The sequence below is a fragment of the Equus caballus genome, chromosome 2 (genome assembly GCF_041296265.1).
Source record: "Equus caballus isolate H_3958 breed thoroughbred chromosome 2, TB-T2T, whole genome shotgun sequence".
Classification (NCBI taxonomy): Eukaryota; Metazoa; Chordata; class Mammalia; order Perissodactyla; family Equidae; genus Equus; species Equus caballus.
In genome coordinates, this window is record NC_091685.1 from 122159530 (window position 1) to 122177927 (window position 18398).

Consider the following 18398-nt stretch of genomic DNA (forward strand, 5'->3'; position numbering starts at 1 on the left):
CTTTTAGAAATAATAAGTGAATACAGTAAAGTTGCAGGATATAAAATCAACATATCAAACCAGTTGCATTTTTATACACTAACAACGAAGTAGCAGAAAGAGAAATTGAGAATAAAATCCCATTTACAATTGCAACAAAAAGAATAAAATGCCTAGAAATAAATTTAACCAAAGAGCTGAAAGACCTGTACACTGAAAACTATAAAACATTGTTGAAAGAAATTGAAAAAGACACAATAAATGAGAAGATAGTCCTTGCTCTTGGATTGGAAGAATTAACATAGTTAAAATGTCCATACTCCCTAAAGCAATCTACAGATTCAATGCAATTCTTATCAAAGCTCCAACAACATTTTTCACTGAAATAGAACAAAGAATCCTAAAACTTATATGGAACAACAAAAGAACCCAAATAGCCAAAGGAATCCTGAGAAAAAAGAACAAAGCTGGAGGTATCACACTCCCCGATTTCAAAATCTACTACAAACCTATAGTAATCAAAACAGCATGGTACTGGCACAAAAACAGACACACAGATCAATGGAACAGAATTGAGAGCCCAGAAATAAACCCACATGTCCATGGACAGCTAATTTTCAACAAGGGAGCCAAGAACATACAACGGAGAAAAGAAAGTCCCTTCAATAAATGGTGTTGGGAAAACTGGACAGCCACATGCAAAGGAATGAAATTAGGCCATTATCTTTCACCATACACAAAAATTAACTCTAAATGGATTGGAGGCTTGAATGTAGGACCTGAAACCATAAGAATCCTAAAAGAAAACATAGGCAGTGCGCTCTTCAACATCAGTCTTAGCAGCATATTTTCAAGTACCACGTCTGACCAGGCAAGGGAAACAATAGAAAAAATAAACAAATGGGACTACATCAAACTAAAAAGCTTCTGCACAGCAAAGGAAATGATTAACAAAAGGAAAGACAGCCTAACAGTTGGGAGAAGATATTTGCAAACCATATATCTGATAAGGGGTTAATATCCCAACTATATAAAGAACTCACACATCTCAACAACAAAAAAACTAACAACCCAATTAAAAAACGGGCAAAAGACCTGAATAGACATTTCTCCAAAGAAGATATACAGATGGGCAACAGGCACGTGAAAAGATGTTCAACATGACTGATTGTCAGGGAAATGCAAATCAAAACTACAATAAGATATCACCTCACTCTGGTCGGAATGGCTATAATCAACAAGACAGGAGATAACAAGTGTTGGAGAGGATGTGGAGAGAAGGGAACCCTTGCACACCACTGGTGGGAGTGCAAACAGGTGCAGTCACTATGGAAAACAGTATGGAGATTCCTCAAAAAATTAAGAATAGATCTACCATATGATCCAGCTATTCCACTGCTGGCTATTTATCCAAAGAATATCAAAACACGAATGTTTCAAGATATATGCACACCTCTGTTGATTGTGGCATTATTCACAATAGCCAAGACTTGGAAGCAACCTAGGTGCCCATCAAGGGATGAACAGATAAAGATGTGGTATACATACACAATGGAATACTACTCAGCCATAAAAATAGATGAAATCCAGCCATTTGCAACAACATGGATGGACCTTGAGGGTACTATGCTAAGCAAAATAAGTCAGAAGGAGAATGTCAAATACCATATGATCTCACTCATAAATAGAAGATAAAAACAACAACAAACAAACACATAGAGACAGAGACTAGATTGGTGGTTACCAGAGAGGGAAGGCAGCAGGGAGGAGGGCAAAAGGGGTGATTAGGCACATGTGTGTGGTGATGGATTGTAATTAGTCTTTGGGTGGTGAACAAGATGTAACCTACACAGAAACTGAAATATAATGATGTACACTGGAAATTTATATGATATTATAAAGTAATGTTACTGCAATAAAAAAACAAAAAAACAAAACAAAACAAAGATAAGGAGGGGCCAGCCCAGTGGCACAGTGGTTAAGCGTGAACGTTCCGCTTCAGCGGCCTGGGGTTCGATGGTTTGGATCCCGGGTGTGGACATGGTATTGCGTGGCAAGCCATGCTGTGGCAGGCATCCCACATATAAAGTAGAGGAAGATGGGCACGGATGTTAGCTCAGGGCCAGTCTTCCTCAGCAAAAAGAGGAGGATTGGCAGCAGCTATTAGCTCAGGGCTAATCTTCCTCAAAAAAAAAAAAAAAAAAAAGGAACCTGAGGCTCAGTGAAGCAAAGTGATTTTCTTGGAGAAGACCCTGACTCCAAATTCATAATAATATTTCAGATCTGTCAAGAGCAAACACTAACAACATCAATTACTGTGTGGAGACCCAGAAACAAGGAAGTCTCTTGCCTAGCCGCATCCTGGCCTCTATATAGTTTTCAAACCTATTAGGCTCATTAAAATTCTGCATGTTTCACTAACTTTGCACTGGCCCAACCCACATTTCTCAGTGCCGTCCTCTAATCTTCCTATTTGTGCTTTTGTTTTGTACTACTCCACATGGCCTTAGGCCTCCAGCATCAGCAGCACCTGGGAACTTGTGAAAATGTAAATTATAAGGCCCCTCCCAAACTTACTGAATCAGAAACCCAGGGGTCTGGAGCTCAGCAGTTTGTTTTGAGAAGCCCTCTGGGGGATTCTAATGGCTTGTTAGTGTTGGAAAATGCCTGCTTTAGGCTAAGAAAATGTCTGGATCCACTGACAGCAAATATTCAAAGTGTTCCTACAGATTCCCATGGAAAAGTTTTTAAAGAGATAGCATATCCTTCAAGTTAATCTCTCTGTTGGATGCTTATCAGGCCTATTTTTGCCGTTGCCATTGTTGATGACAGTGATGTGTGTTTGCATCTGCACGTGTATTTTGGTTCTAGATACATCAATTCCATTGGTGTGCTGTAAATGTGTAACAAGCACCTCTCTGGAAGAAGAACAGGAAAGACCTTATTTATAGGATTTTCTGATTTCTGTGGTGTCAATACTCCCACCATGGCCAATTTCAAGGTTCCAACATGACCTGACTGAAGATGGAGTTTGGGAGAGATGTGAAGTTGGGAAGAGGTGAACACAGTTTACCCTCGCAAGTCAGTACTGGCTCCATCCATCAGTTTTGATTCTACCTATTTCAGCATAAAGCCCAGGACAGAGCGGTGCTTCCATGTTTGCTGAATGAATTCTGAGAGAGTAAACTAAGGATATAGTGTTAGAATTTTATCTTTTGGGTAAGAAAAAATTTACGTGACCAAAGACTCTAATTAACATCTCCTACCATTCTTCCTTGATTTTAATGACTTTCACAGAAGTAACAACTGAAAGAACAAATTAAACATGTGTTTACGCAAAATATATTCTTTAAATACCTCTTTTTAGTATAGACTGCAACAAATCAAGCTATTTAAATACAGGCCATTTTCAACATAGCACTTTATGGCAATAAAACACTTTGCAAATCAATTTCATTGTTCCTCTCTGCAACTCAGGAGGTAAGAGATCTCAGTTCCATGTTTTTACAGATGAAGAAAGTAAGGCACAAAGAGATCTTCAAACTTTCACATAGCATGTTAATAGAAAAACTGGGATTAGGACTGAGTCCTGGAATTTCCCAGCCATAATTTATTAGGGCATATTTTCTGAAATGTGGATAATTTAAATGAGACTTTAATTGGCTATGGTCTGCAGGAGTGGCTGTGGTTTCTGTTAGCACAATGTACCAGACCTAAGGTCCACCATGCTCACCATGCCCCTTCTGGCCGGCCCTGACTGCCCAGAAGGCCTTGGAGGGCCAGGTTTCCTACATGTTCCTAAACCCATCCATCCCAGAAACCATAGCTGCCAGGGTGAGGGGTGGACGCCACGCCCAGAGTGGCCATTCAGTACGATAGGTTGGCCTGTGGCCTAAACAGACAGGGCAATCAGACTCCTTCTGTCTAGAACTTGGAATAACAAAAGATGAGAAGATTAGCATGCGAACTGAAGGTTTCAGGTTACAACATAAAGATACACTGGAAAGGCCCTGGTGGCTTGTGGGTAAACTACAGTTAGGAGATGCCAAAAAACCCAGTAAGTAGAAGGTTTGGTTTAGAGAACAGATACAGTGATCAGATAAGGAAGCAAGTAGTTAGAGAAAGAAAAATAAATAAATGCTCAGAAAAAAAATACACACCATGTGGCAGTGGGGAGAGGGGGAGAGATGGGGAGAGAAGCCAGTGTTCAGGGCTGCTCTGGTGACTGGCAGCTTTCCCGCTTCTATCTACGTAAATGTGTATAAACTCTGCTACACGGAGCAGGAGCTCTGCTACTAGTGACTCAGCCCAAAGGGGATTTGTAGTCTTCACACAACAAGAAGCCTGGGGGCAGGTGGCTCCATGTCACAAAGCACCAGGATCCTCCAGCTGTCCTCTTCACCATCCTTGACAGGTAGCTTTCATCCTCATATGTGCCATCTCATGGCCTCCAACACCATATCCATTCCATACCAGAAGAATGAAACGGTGAACAGAAATGTGTTTTCCACATATAAGTATCAGAAATGCAAAACTTCTGCTTTGGTCTCTTTGGCCTGAACAGTAACATGGGTCCCAGGCAGCCAAAAGGGTAGGGAGTATACCTTTTCTTTCTTTCTTTCTTCCTCCCTCCCTCCCTCCCTTCCTCTCTCCCTCCCTTCCTTCCTTGTCTCCTTCTTCTCTCCTTCCTTCCCCTCTTCCTTCCTTCTCTCCTTCCTTCCTTCCTACCTTCCTTCCCTCCTTCCTCTCTTCCTTCCTTCCTTCTCTCCTTCCTTCCTTTTTCCCTCCCTTCTCTCCTTCCTTCCCTCCCTCTTTCCTTCTATCCTTCCTTCCTCCCTCCCTCCCTCCCTCCCTCCTTCCCTTCCTTCCTCCTTCCCCTCCTTCCCTTCCTTCCTCCCTCCCTCCTTCCCTTCCTCCCTCCCTCCTTCCCTTCCTTCCTCCCTCCCTCCCTCCTTCCTTCCTCCCTCCCTCCCTCCCTCCTTCCCTTCCTCCCTCCCTCCCTCTCTTCCTCCCTCCCTCCCTCTCTTCCTCCCTCCTTCCCTTCCTTCCTCCCTCCCTCCTTCCCTTCCTTCCTCCCTCCCTCCCTCCTTCCTTCCTCCCTCCTTCCCTTCCTCCCTCCCTTCCTCCTTCCCTTCCTCCTTCCCTCCTTCCCTTCCTTCCTCCCTCCCTCTCTTCCTCCCTCCTTCCCTTCCTTCCTCCCTCCCTCCTTCCCTTCCTTCCTCCCTCCCTCCTTCCCTTCCTTCCTCCCTCCCTCCTTCCCTTCCTTCCTCCCTCCCTCCTTCCCTTCCTCCCTCCCTCCCTCCTTCCCTTCCTTCCTTCCTCCCTCCCTCCCTCCTTCCCTTCCTTCCTTCTCCCCTTCTTTCCTTCCTTCTCTCCTTCCTCTCTCTCTTTTTTTCTAGCTCAGCACATTGCTGCCCAGGACAAAATCAAGTGTAGTCAATAAGGAAGAAGTGGATGCTTGAGTAAGCAACTTGCAGTGTCTGCCCTAGCATCTCTACACCTAGACACCTACCCTTTGGGTACCTTGAGTGAGTCTTGAGCTAAATTAGAACCAGCATAGAGGTAAGACGTATTTGGTTGGCTCTGGGGAAGCTATTTGGGCCATCAGCCATCACAATTCTGCTGTTTCCTGCTTTAAGTGAGTATAGCTGGCCTTTTTGGAAGAGTGCTATCTTGATTTAAAGCACTTGGAAAAAAATCCAAAACATTAATTGCTAATAACAATCGGAATTTGTTAACAAGTCATGCCAAAATAACTTCATGACTTTAAAAAAAATTTTTTTTGAATTAGATTGAAAAGATAGGGAAATGCTGTAGCTATAGAGTATTTCGCTTTTAGCAAGACGTCATTTTTCTCTAGATGTCGTTGCAAAAAGATGGAGAAACTTAACTTGATGGTGGTAGATTTTCTGAACTTAAAGCTAGTTAAATATCTTTGCCCAGAATGTTGACAAACGGATTAGTGTTAACCAGGCTAGAAGTCTTTCGAGGTGAACCCGTGGACCCTGCCCTTGACTTGGTCCTGTTCAATACTTCTGGCGGTGGCTGGAAGAAGACAGAGATGGCACTGATCCAAAGTGGAAGGGAAGCTGTTACCATGGGTGATAGAATAAAAATACACCGACTGAATGGGGTTGGGTTCAGAAGAATCAATCACGCAAGGACAGCAGAGAGGGGAGCTGGCTTAGTAGCAATTCATGGAAGAAAAACAAAAAGGACTGCCTTGAATCCGAGTCAGCTGTGAGGACACGCGGCCTGCTTCCTTCTCTCCCTTTATCTAACTCACTTAGCAAATCCACACCCCAGGGGAAGCCAATCCTCACCACCCTATACCTGCGCTTGTGCAGCTGAAAGTGGCTGGAGGAATGATAGAACCACCCCGGAAGTCCTGGCTTCAGATTCATGACCAGATCGGCCCCCCGTGCTGCTGTCCTAGAACCACGTAGACGCTCCTGGGGGCACTAGGACTTCTAGCTGTTTCTCTCTGCTCAAGACTGTTTTACACCTTCTTCTCTCCCCTCAAATCCTCAGCATCTTCTCCCTTATCCTCCTACTCAGCTGATGCTCATGCCTCCTACTTCACTGGGAAAACTGAAGCAGTCGGAAGAGAACTTCCACAGACCCTTCGCCACCCTGTCTCCCCACCCTCAGCGTCTCACCCACATGTTCTCGCCAGCGACTCCGTTTCCGCGCTGGACGCCGCCCTGCTTGCTCCACAGACATTGCCGGAGCAGCTCTCCCTCCCTCGCCTGCATCACTGATAGTTTCTTTTCTATTGGATAATTCCCATCAGCACTGACATGCATCGTTATTCTGAGAACTATTTCTAATCTGAGGGTTGTTCCTCTTGTTGCTTTTCTGTGGTTCTCTCCCTGGCCTTGGAGTCCCCCCTTCACAGGCGTGTGCTCACCTGCCCCCAGCTGACGCCCTCCTGGAAGGAACCCCAGCAGATCTCCGTGTGCCTCCCCCGCTCTGCGATTCTGTCCCGTGCGTCCTTGCCCTGCCTGGGGCGCTCTGAGATCCGGCTCTGTGTGCTCGACTCAGGAGGACCTCTGAGGTCGGTTTGGGTTCCTCCTCCCCGTGCTGTGGTGGGAAACTCTATTTAGGCAGTAAACTGTCCTGAAGAAACAGAGGTCACTGTCCTAGTGCCACCTGTTTTCCAATGTCTGAAAACCGTTATTTGAAGTGTTTTTTCCCCCCAGTTTTTAGGCCTTTAAGGTGGGAGGGTAAAGGCGGTCTCTAGGACTTCATCGTGGCTGGAAGCAGAGAAGGGGAGCCCTCTGCCCCTGCCCGTCTTCTGAGCCTCTCTTGTGTGGGTTACCGCGGATCCCTCGGGTGAACCCACCCCGCGGCCTCTCCTCGCCTGCGGGCGGCGTCTGGGCCGCTGCGTTGCTCTCGTGCACGTGGCGCCCTCCACGCCCTTGGCTCCCAGGACCGCGCCGTCCTGGTCTTCCTTCCCCACTGCGCTGGCTGCTCCCCTCAGGCTCCTTGTCTTGTGCCCCTTTTCCTCCCTCAACGTCGGAACGTTTGAGGTCCTTGGTCCTAGGGCTCCCTCTGGACCCCATCTCCGCTCGCTCCTGCTGATCTCATCTAGCCCCTGAGTGCGGCCCAGATTTATGCTGCAGCCCAGACTCTCCCACCTCGAGACGTGCACACCCACGTTCCCGCTCGGCACCGCCGTTCTTAGCCTTAGTTAACAGCTGAAACGCTTGCTCCAAGTCGCATCCCTGCTTTTCCCCTCTGAACTTGCTCCATGGCTAGCAGCCTTCCTCAGCTGCAGGTGCGGCTTAGCCCTTCCCCTTGCTCAGGCTGAAATGGACTGCTGCCTTTCTCCCACACCTCGGAGCTCATCCACCGGGAAATCCCTTGACTCTACCCTCGAAGTGTACCCGGAGTCTGACCACTTCTGTCCCCACTGCTGCCACCCGGGTCTGGGTCACCACCGTCTTCCTGCCACATTGTGACAATAACCTCCGAACTTGCTTTCTCGTCGGTTTGGGGGGAGGGAATCTGTCGAAGTCTTTTCTCAAGTCAGCGTCCAGAGTGAGCTGTTTAAAATACAAATCTGGTCATTGACTGTTCAAAACCCTGCAGGGCCTCTGGATTTCCTCCAATGGAAAGCCCTCCCCCACCCCCCAAGCTCTAACGGATCTGCCCCTGTTACCTCTGGGCTTCCCTCTCTTTCTGCCCTCCCTTCACTCACGGTGCTCCGGGCACCAAGACCCCCTTTTGTGCCAGGAACATGCCATTTGGGTCCCACCTTAGAATCTGTGCAGTGCACTACCGGAACACTCTTTTCCCTGGCATACCTACCCACAGTTAACTGCCTTGCTTCAAGTCTTTGCTCAGATATCACCTTCTCGATGAGGTTTATCCCAATGAACCTATGTAATCCAGTGCCCTTCCTAGCCCCCCACATCACCCATCCCTCCACACATTCACAGGAAGAACACAATACACAGTTATTGAACGAAAGAGGGAACAATGGCTTGTTAAGAAAGCAAATACAATTTGTGGCTATTTTAGTACACTCATAATTTCCAAACAAGGAATGTTTAGCCTTACTGTGCTCTGGAGTAATGGTAAGAGTTAAAATTTTTGAGCACTGACTATGAGCTTTCTATACATTATTATGCCATAGTCGCCACAATATTACAAGATAATACTCTGTTTTGTCATTGAAGAAATGAGAAGACAACGGTTGAATGAATTTCCCCCTTCACACAGCTCAGAGCTGGTAGAACCAGCATTCAGACTCAGGCAGTTGACTCCAGAACCCATTTTCCAACCACTCTCTAGAGCTGGAGTGTATCCAGAGCAGAGTGACTGATTCTAGAAGCCATGTCGTGTGATAGAGGCTGAGGGAACTGGCATTTTCCTCAGGAAGGAGAACATGTGGGGACACGGCAATTTTCTAGCATGTAAAGGGATGAGGTGGAAGAAGGATGAAATTCTTATCTTGCTCTAGAAGGGAAAGAGAGCTTGCGATAGAGACAGCCAGAGAAGAAGCTGTTAGCCTTATATTAAAAAGGAACTTTTTAACTCTTCGAGTTATATGAAATTAATGTGCTCTACTCTTCAAAGTGATTACTTCTCTATCACAAAAGTTTGTGCCGAGCTTGGACGCCCACCTCTCGGAGGTGAAGGTCTTCAGGTGGAGTTGAGATCTGCTTTTCCAATTTGCAGGTTTTGTGATTCACCTGTCCTGTCCTTTACCTGGTGGCTTCCTTAGACGTCAGGGCAGGGCGGGGAGGGGACCGTGTGAGACGAGACTGTCTCACTGGTCTGGGAAAGAGAAGCAGTTCGTCTGTTCCACAGGCACCCTGGAGTGGAGAGGGACCGTGTGTATTTCCTAAATGGGAAATCGTGTTCCCAGGATGAATGCAGCGAGGTTAAACTCGCATCACACTGTACACTGCCCTCATGTGGAAGCAGGGCGTATTCACTGGACTCACAGGAAAACATCATTGCTAGGCTGGAGGGAGCTTGATTAAACAAATCATCCAGCTTAATGTCAAAAGAACTCAAGGAGACACCTCTGACTAGATTTGTCCAAAGAGGGCATCTCTGGAGGGGGAATGGGTAGGAAAGGGTTGGAAGGATGGTGGGGGAGCAAGAGTGGAAAGCTTGAGAACCAAAACCCATATTTTCCTACTTGACAAATTTCCCTGAGCGCTGGACTTGCCTTATTCCGTATCCTCAGTCCCGCGAGGCATGGCCTGCGGTTTGTTGGGTACCAGTCAGATTTGAGTTCTCGGCCAGACTGTCCCACTCAATGTTGTGAGGCTGTGGACTACACGTTTCATCCGCCACTGAGTTTCACTGAGTCAATTAACGCCTACCTCAAAGGGCTGATTTCAGGATCCAGTGGGGAGAACATGGACAAAGCTCAGTGTGATTTCATTGCCCCTAAATGGTGGTTCCTTCCCTCTTCTGGATCCAGGGAGGAGAATCTTCCGGAGTTGTGCTGCTCAAAGGGAAATTCCGACTGTTGCTAACCCATGATCCATTTGTTCCTGGTTAGAGAGGAGATGAGCAGCTGAGCCAGCTGTGAATCAGGCCCACCGCTTTCATCCGGGAGATCACCAAAAAACCGTGTCAGCTGAACTGAACAGTGTGGTTAGTGACCTAGTCGTTATGTTCTGGTTTAAGTGCCTTCTCTCACTGTGGACCAGTAGAAATATTCCATGCACAGCCCTCTGAGCAGCACTGTGTCTGGAGACTCTATATTAGAGATTAAGGACCTAGCAACTAGATCCTAGAACCAGAACGGACTGGGTTCAAAACCTGGTGTCACTGCTTCGTCGTTCTGGGAAAGTTACTTCCTCCCTGTGCCTCAGTAACTTCATCTGTAAAGTGAGCATGTTAATTGTATCCCTGAGTTAATGGATGTGAAACCTTTAGAACAGAGCCTGGCATAAAGTAAATCCCAAGTAAAATTTTGCTATTATTATTAGCAGGGAAAATTCAAAATTAAGTTTTGGTCTTACAGGGATTAAGCTGGTTTATTTTCACTCTTTTTAGATTACTGACCATTTTGTGGATCTTTATTTTTTGTCCTTTTCCTTTCTTCCCTTCCCTCGTTCCTTTCTTCCTGCCTCCCTCCCTCCTTCTCCCCTCCCTTCCCCTCCCCTCCCCTCCCTCTCTCCCTTCCCCACTTCTCTCTAGTTCCTGTTGAAGTAGATGGCATTATGACCTTTTCTGCCATATATAATAAAGTATATATAATATACTACATAATATAATGTAATATGTATAATATAATATAATGATAATGAAGTATATATAATAAAGTAAATATAATAAAGTTATATTGAGAACTTGGTGAATTCACTCATCAATGTTAATATTTTGGAAACTTGCCCTGTAGTGGTTGAGACTTAAAGTACTTGTCCTTGGAAAGCAGATCTCGGCAGCTGTTTTTTAGGGAGGGGAAGGAGGTTTTGTGGTTCCCTGAAGGAAGCGGGTTTGCTGGCCTCTCATCCCTGTTGATCAGGACAGTCGTCTCTGTTCTTCTGATGCTGCTTATCTGACACCTGCTCTTCTCTAAACGCAGAAAACTCACCAGGGACAATCTTTTGTGAGTTGGTTCCCAGAATAATTAATACACTTTCCCATTTGTAAAATAGTAACATAAAAAGCAGGTAAACCAAGAGCAAGCTGAGTCCTGCAGTGTTTCAGGGCAGTCACAGCGCACAGCCATTTGCACCTGTGTGCATTTCTGCTGGATGTTTCACCTCGTGGATTCCATGTTCTCCTGCACCGTCTGCTGTGAATAATATCCATGTTTGCCCATTTAGTCACTTTCTGAGACAATCTGTTTTTATTTATTGTCCTCTTAGTACAACACTTCAACTACTTGGCTTGGTTTGTTTTTCCTGTGTGCGCACCATTTGGATGACATTGTCCTCAAGTTTAATTCTTGTTTCCACTCAACAAATAATTGAAGAATCAGCATCGTATGATTTGGGGGAATTATTTGTCGAATAAGAAAAAGCATTTGCCCGATGTCCCCACTCCGTATCTCTTTTCTCTACCATATAAGGCCGGGATTCCAACTCTGTCCTCGGGAGTTCTCACAAATAAATTGATTCCTCTAATGACATCACTGGAACTGACAACAGACATCACCGAGCCGTCTTAACAATGACTTTGTATATTTTTAGAGAAGATGGTGTTGTTGCTGTGCCAGCTGTCATTCTTTCAGTTTATTCTCTGTACTCCCACATCTGATCTGTAAGGACTTCTCCCCATACTCAGACGAAATGGCACTTCATCCTATTAATAAGGGTGCTTTGTGGGGTCACTTTCAATTTTTTGCTCCACGCCAATCTCTTGCTGGCCTTGTATGGCTAATTTTGCAGTTTGAGAAGCTGACAGGAAGTTATTGGAATGGATTTTGGCTGGTTTTTGAAATAGGCTCTGCTGGCTTCTCATCAAGGTTAGCTTTTATGATGCTGTCACTGAGCAACTAAACAGTTTTTAAGAGTTTGCTTGTTGGACTTTCAAAATCACATATTTCTGTGATTCCTGGAGATAATTCAAACTAACCTTAGAAGCCAGAGTGCCTGAGAAGCAAAACAAGACAATTTTAATGATGAAGTATAGTGTTAGGAGAACAAACTCATCCGGAAGTTGGGTCTTAATTTTTGTTTATACCCTCACAAAAGGTTCAGGTGAGGCCGAGGAAGGAAATACAGGTAATCCTTTTTAAGTAAATACGCTTTTTTCCATGTGTGACATGAAGTTAGTGCTTGCCTATTAATTGAGAAGTGTTTCGAGTCTTCCTCTTTGTAGGTCCCCTAGGAGTATCTCTCATCCAAATGAAGAACTAAGGTAATTGAGACACAACATTACAGAAAGTCTTGGCTGGGTTCTGAGTGGAATAACCTGGTTTGGCTCTCTACCACAGTTGTACCTATCAGGTAAGTGTTGAGACCTTGATTCCTCTCTCTCCTACATATCTTGCCTACCCTCTACCATCTACATTTCAATCTGTCCCCAAGGCTGCATGACACTGCTACATCAATTTCTTGAATCCATTCTCTTTGCTCCTCTCCACTTCTGTACCTTCATCCAGGTCTTGTCATGTCCAGCCTGGCTTCTCGCAATGGCTTCTAACCGGTCTCTTTGACTCTAATCCTTGATCCATTCTGAGGCAAGAGTCATCTTAGCAAATGCAAGTCTGATGATGACACTCGGCTGCTTAAATCCCTTAGACATCTTCCCATTGCCTTTAGGGTGAAGTCTAAATTCTTTAATGTGCTTAAAAAGCCCTTCCAGGCCTGGCCACCGTCCGTTCCTCCAGCGTCGCCACTAACCACACTCCTCCTGCCGCTTGACTTCTTTGCACTTCCTCAAGCTTCTTCGCATTCTCATGCGCCGTGTCCTCCAACGGGGCCATTCTGCACCCACTTTTCACCTGTTGCCCAATCCTTCAGGTCTCAGCTTCAATGCTTCTTTACCACAGAGGCAGACCTCTGGTTAGATATCTTGCTATAATATTTTCTTAAGTGTTTGTCTTCTCTACTAGACTCTAGGCTCCATGAGGACTCGGGCCACGTTTGTCTTTCAGCTCCTCCCCACCTGGTACCCAACCCAGGGCCTGACGCAGCAGAGGGGTTCAAGAAGTATTTGTTAAACAAACGAGCAGAGTGATCGGCACATGCCTGGCATAGAGCAAGCGTTTGACGAATGGCAGCTCTCTGCATCTACATCTCTATTTATATCCGTTCACACAGAGATGCACACGTGGCACGGTCAATATTTATAAAATAGTCTGGCTGTATATAATAATAGACTTAGAACGAAGACTGCGATGGGACGGATACGGTCTACTTGTTTATTGAAATTATCGAAAGTGTGTAAATTGGCTCTCCACCCAAACTGGAAAATAATCTTACAAATAAACATGTTCCAGTGCCGCTGAGACTTAAATTTGAATGAGCTTTCTGTGCAGTAGTAGTGGTAGGAAAGCACACGTGTAGTGAAATTTTAGTAGCCTGTATTATTTGAACAGAAGTTATGGGAGCAAATGTTTAAGTTATTACTATTTAAACGTACGTGTGGTGCTGAGTGGTCACATTGTAGCTGGTACAGTGTACATTTAGAAGTCGATGTGATTCTCTGCCAGGTGGAATTATGCATTCTGATTTAGGAAAGCATATGACAGGTTTAAGTTTTGTTGAAACTAAGCTTTACTACAAAGCTCTTCCTGGTCCCTGGCACATGTCAGAACTTCACGGCATTAAAGGTGAAGGCGTCGGTGGAGTGAGAGGCAATGAGGAGGGAATAGCTGAAAGGGACTAACCTGCAGCTGCTGGCTTCCAGTTGCTTCTTCCTCTCCAAAGGAAACAGTGGTATGCACGAGGAAAAACAAATTAGGGAGTTAGAAAAATCACAGCCTGTGACATTTGCGTCACTTTCCGTGATTGCAATGTTGAGAACTGAAAAGTGACTTTCCTAGCCAACTTCTTATTGATAAGCTCTGTTTCAGGAATCGCTAAGCTACGTGGAGTCAGTGAATGTGACTGCTTGCCTTTCTAACCTTCTGCTCTCAGTGTCAGCAGAACAACAAGTCTCTGTTTGAGAGGCTGTGGAGGGCCACGGTATTTCTCCAAGGTATACCCACTTTTAACCTCTCAAACATAAAAATATATGTTTTCTTTTTTAAAAATTAGAATTAGAAAGATCTCCAAAGATTGATGCATATCCAAATTGGATAAATATCATTATTCAGTCATGTTCTTGAGCTCAATCAAACTCTGTCAATTGGACACCATCTTTAAAGATTTCTTCTTAAGGAGAGCATGGGTAACTGCTCTGTTAAGTATCTGCTCTCCGCAGCTCTGGGTCCTATTAGTTCTGTGTTAGTAGTGTGACATATCTTGCTTTAGTCTACCCGTTGGCTCTGATTGTCGTCTTGTATTTTGGTTATTCCAATGGCATGGTATACTCTCCTTATTATATGTGGCTTGGGCACTGTTAAGAGATGTGAAAAGGATGTCCTCCTGGGAATCCATTTATATGTGATGAAGATTTAGCATACACAGTACTTAACTTGATGAGCCCCTTCTTCTTCCTAAGTAAGGGCCACATGGTGCTGGGAAGTATAGAAGTCAGTTTTCTTTCTCTTCTCTTCCTGAATTCTTCATTGACAGGGTTTAAACAGATAACTATTTTGCAAAGCTGTTTTTAAAAACCACACACACAAGAGCATTTGTTTGCAACAGGGGCAGTCATGGAACAAGGAAAGCATTCCAAAATATGTGAACGACTTGCTCACTGTACTCCAACAGTGATGGGTTGGAACTTCACGTGGTCCTGTTCTTGCCTGCTCGGCTGCACCGTGGCCTTGCGTGTCAACCCACAGCTGGAGCCGGGTTGGTTCTCCACCAGTGACACTTTTTAGAGCCCAAAGGAATTTTGCCTTATGAGTTTAGGTAAGCCCATTCTTTGATTTTAGACACAAGGTTTAAGATTATGTAAAATATCCTTATATAGTACTTTTCTTCCAATGGGTTAATTTTGTTTAACTTGTCATAATCATTTCCTCCTATTAATGATCTGATGAAAAGATAGATGTGTTCTAAAATATAATTTAAAAATCGAGGCAAAATAAATTAAAGATTTATATATTTTCAAAATATATTAGGTATTAAAATAATAGTATGTTAATATGCATATTATACAAAAGAATTTTCTTTTCTACTGTAGGAAAAAAGTCTATACGCACGACATAAGTAATTATACATATTTACTTTTTTACTCATGAGAAAATGGACTTAATTTACTGATAGGATGTTTGTATAAATTATAACTGTGAGTATCTCTCTCCTTTTATCATTCTCTTTTTTGAGAGGAGTTTACTTGAAAAATAAAATCCGCATGCAATGATTTGAATAAGAAAACAATTCCTAAGAATACATGTAATGGCTGTTCATAGTCTTGCACAGCTGTTATTTTATTTAAATATCACAATTTTAAAGAGACACCGTCATCCTGGACATATGATGCATGCACGCATGGTGTATAACTGTTCTAGAGAGAATCAAGGCAAATCCCATTTTTATGGCTTTAGTTTTTAAATCCCAGGAAGACTTTATAGAAAGAGACTGACAAGAGGGACAGGTGGATATTGGCTCCAACTTGGTGACAAGTTTTCAACCTCAGCTGCATTCTTCCAACAGGGGAGTGAAGAGCAGCTGGCAGCCTGGGAGCCACTGTTCTGCAGATGGAATTCTTGTGGCAGAGAGAAGAATGTTCTTTCTGGCTCCCCATGCTTTATGAACAAAGAGCACAACTTAAGAGATTGAAGCTACTGTTTGATCTAAATGGCGGAGCTTTACTCCCCCTTTCCTCCCTTACATCTTTTGTGTTACAGTCCTAGTGATTTATGTCTAGACAAGAATATAAAATTTCCCAATTTATTGTTTAGTCAATGATTTCTCTGAACTCAGTATGCTCTTCTAAAGGCCAGCCCCTCACATTTGTGAGGTTTGGGGCAAGAATATAAATTAAAGGTGCATATATCGTGTATCTGAATGTTTATAAGTTATAAACCCAGTTAGCAAACTAATAAATAGGAGATGTTCTTTCTCCTAACCTGGACTTTCCTACCAAAGCGTGGAGGCGTGAAGGGAGTCAACTTTCTTCTTTCCCACATAGCGAGGGGCTTAATGTGCACAGGTGTGGACACCCCAACTCACACACCCGGGCTCCATCCTCACCCCCTTGCTGATAGCTGCCCTTTGGCCTCTCTTAGGCCCTGAAACTCTGGAAGCAAGTTGAGAATTATTTGGGCAAGGAATTCTGTGCTGCCAGAATTCAGAAAGTTGTCTGGAAGGGAAAGCTCAGGTCTGAGTGGGCACATTTCCCTCACCTGCAAGACGGGGAAGGGCAGAGCTGTCCAAGAGCCAGAGGGGGGCCTCCATAGCGTGGGGTTCAGGACAAGGGACCTTCAACCTGGGTCTAAGGGCAATATTTTTCTTTCAAACCTCAAAGTATATAATATTGTTCTCTCTATGGCCAGATAGGGAGGAAGACTTTGTGGTTAACTTCCAAGTTCTCCATTTAATTAAGGATGGTTAAAGCCAGTAATTATTTACCTGGTGTTTATGGCCCACCTGCTCTCAAACTCAGAATGATTTCACTAAGGACCAGGTAGATTCTTTACTGCTGCACATAAAATATGAAACCCAGGGGTCCAGCGTGGAGACCATTCTTCCCCTGTATTTCTACAGCCTTTGGAAGGGTGACCGTGAAGTGGAACCACCTCCTTCAGTTAGTCATATTTGACAGGACTTTGGTCTGAAAGGTGAGTAGCAACTCTTGTTCTAAACCTATAAATAAGGGAACTTGGAAAAGCCTTTCACTTCATGGCGGCTTCAGATACACAATCAACCAGGAAAGGAGCCAGTGGTGGATGCCAGAGTTCTACCTGTGCTTAGAAATTGGCGAAATACAGGTTGAGATAGAACACAGAACCTCTTGGTATATCTAATAGAAATTTAAAAGAAAGAGCAAAGGAAGGATTGCCATTTGCATTATTCACGGAATCACCCGTAAATTAGTGGCATGATGTCGGTGGAAAACCCCACATTCTGTTAGCAGGAAAGCTAATGTTACATAGATTTTTACTTTAACGTCCAGGGGGACCCAGCCAAGTGGAAAAATAGCTGAGTTATGGTGGAAACCAGTCACCCTGTTAAAGCTGGACAACCAGGTGTTTAGGAAAAGAATGGCACGAGAGACTGGTTTCTTTCCTGCTCAACACAACCTCCACTGTGAGCACAGAAAGGGAAGCTTTCTTACAAGCCCAGAGGAAGATAAAAGCTTGTGCGTTTGAATGTTTCAAAACTAACCTGTGTCACAAGTCCATTCTGGGTTTCACGATATAGTTGAGGGAGCCGCATTTTGAGCTACGATTACGCTCTATTCCCTGGAACAATCTTAGTCGGGTGTTTGTTTCAGCATGCAGTCTACAGCGGTTCAAACGCGGATAAGTTTGTGCACATAGTCACTTTTCCTATGTGACTTTTTTTCCCTGAAGAAAAGTGAATTAAGAAAAAATGAACAGATGCAGATCATTCTCATTCAAAAGTAAGCTTTGGTGAATGTTATGACAGTGAGTATGAGAGGTTCAGAGTAAAAAAGCATAGATCTTGGCTTTAAGAAAAATCGTATTACCAAAAATACTAGTAGAATTTGATCTGAAAAGTATTAAGAACATTTACATTCACAAATATACGATAAACGCTCTTGAGGGGCTTCCTGTTGCCTTGGGGATAAAAGGCCTGCAGGACCTGGTCCCTCCCCGCACATCCAGGCTTGTTTCCGCATCGCCCCTCGTTGCTCTGCCCTAACCACGCTGGCCTCTCCCTGTTCCTCCCACGCTGGGCTTGGTTCTCTCTCCTGCAGTGTCTGATTTCCTTCCCTCTCTCTGCTAACCCCTTCTCCTTCCAGTTTCAACTTCAATGTCATTTTCCCAGGGACTGTTCTCCGTTTTATCAGACTGGTTGGGTCTTCCTATTGAACACTTCCATTAAACGCTGTGACTTTCCATCTGTGCAGAATAAAAATTTACGTCGTAGGATGATCCTGCCTTTTCTCGCTCACCTGCTAAAGAGTGTGCAAGTTGGTTTCTCCCACTCTCCCGCATTCAAGTGGGAGATACCGCGGGTTTGGGGATACTGCGGGGGAAGTGGAAGTGGGGAAGAAACCAGGGAGGGGGGAAATGAAGGGACCGGTGTGGCCTCAGCGAGGAGGTGAGATGTTATGGGGCTCCAAGGAGAGAGGCAAGTGATGCGCAGAGGGAATTTGTGGAGAAGCTGCTGAGGGCGAGCACCTGCTCCCCGTTGTTACCCTGGAATTGCCTGTTAGCTCCCGACTACCTTCTTGGCAACGATGCTGAGACCTGA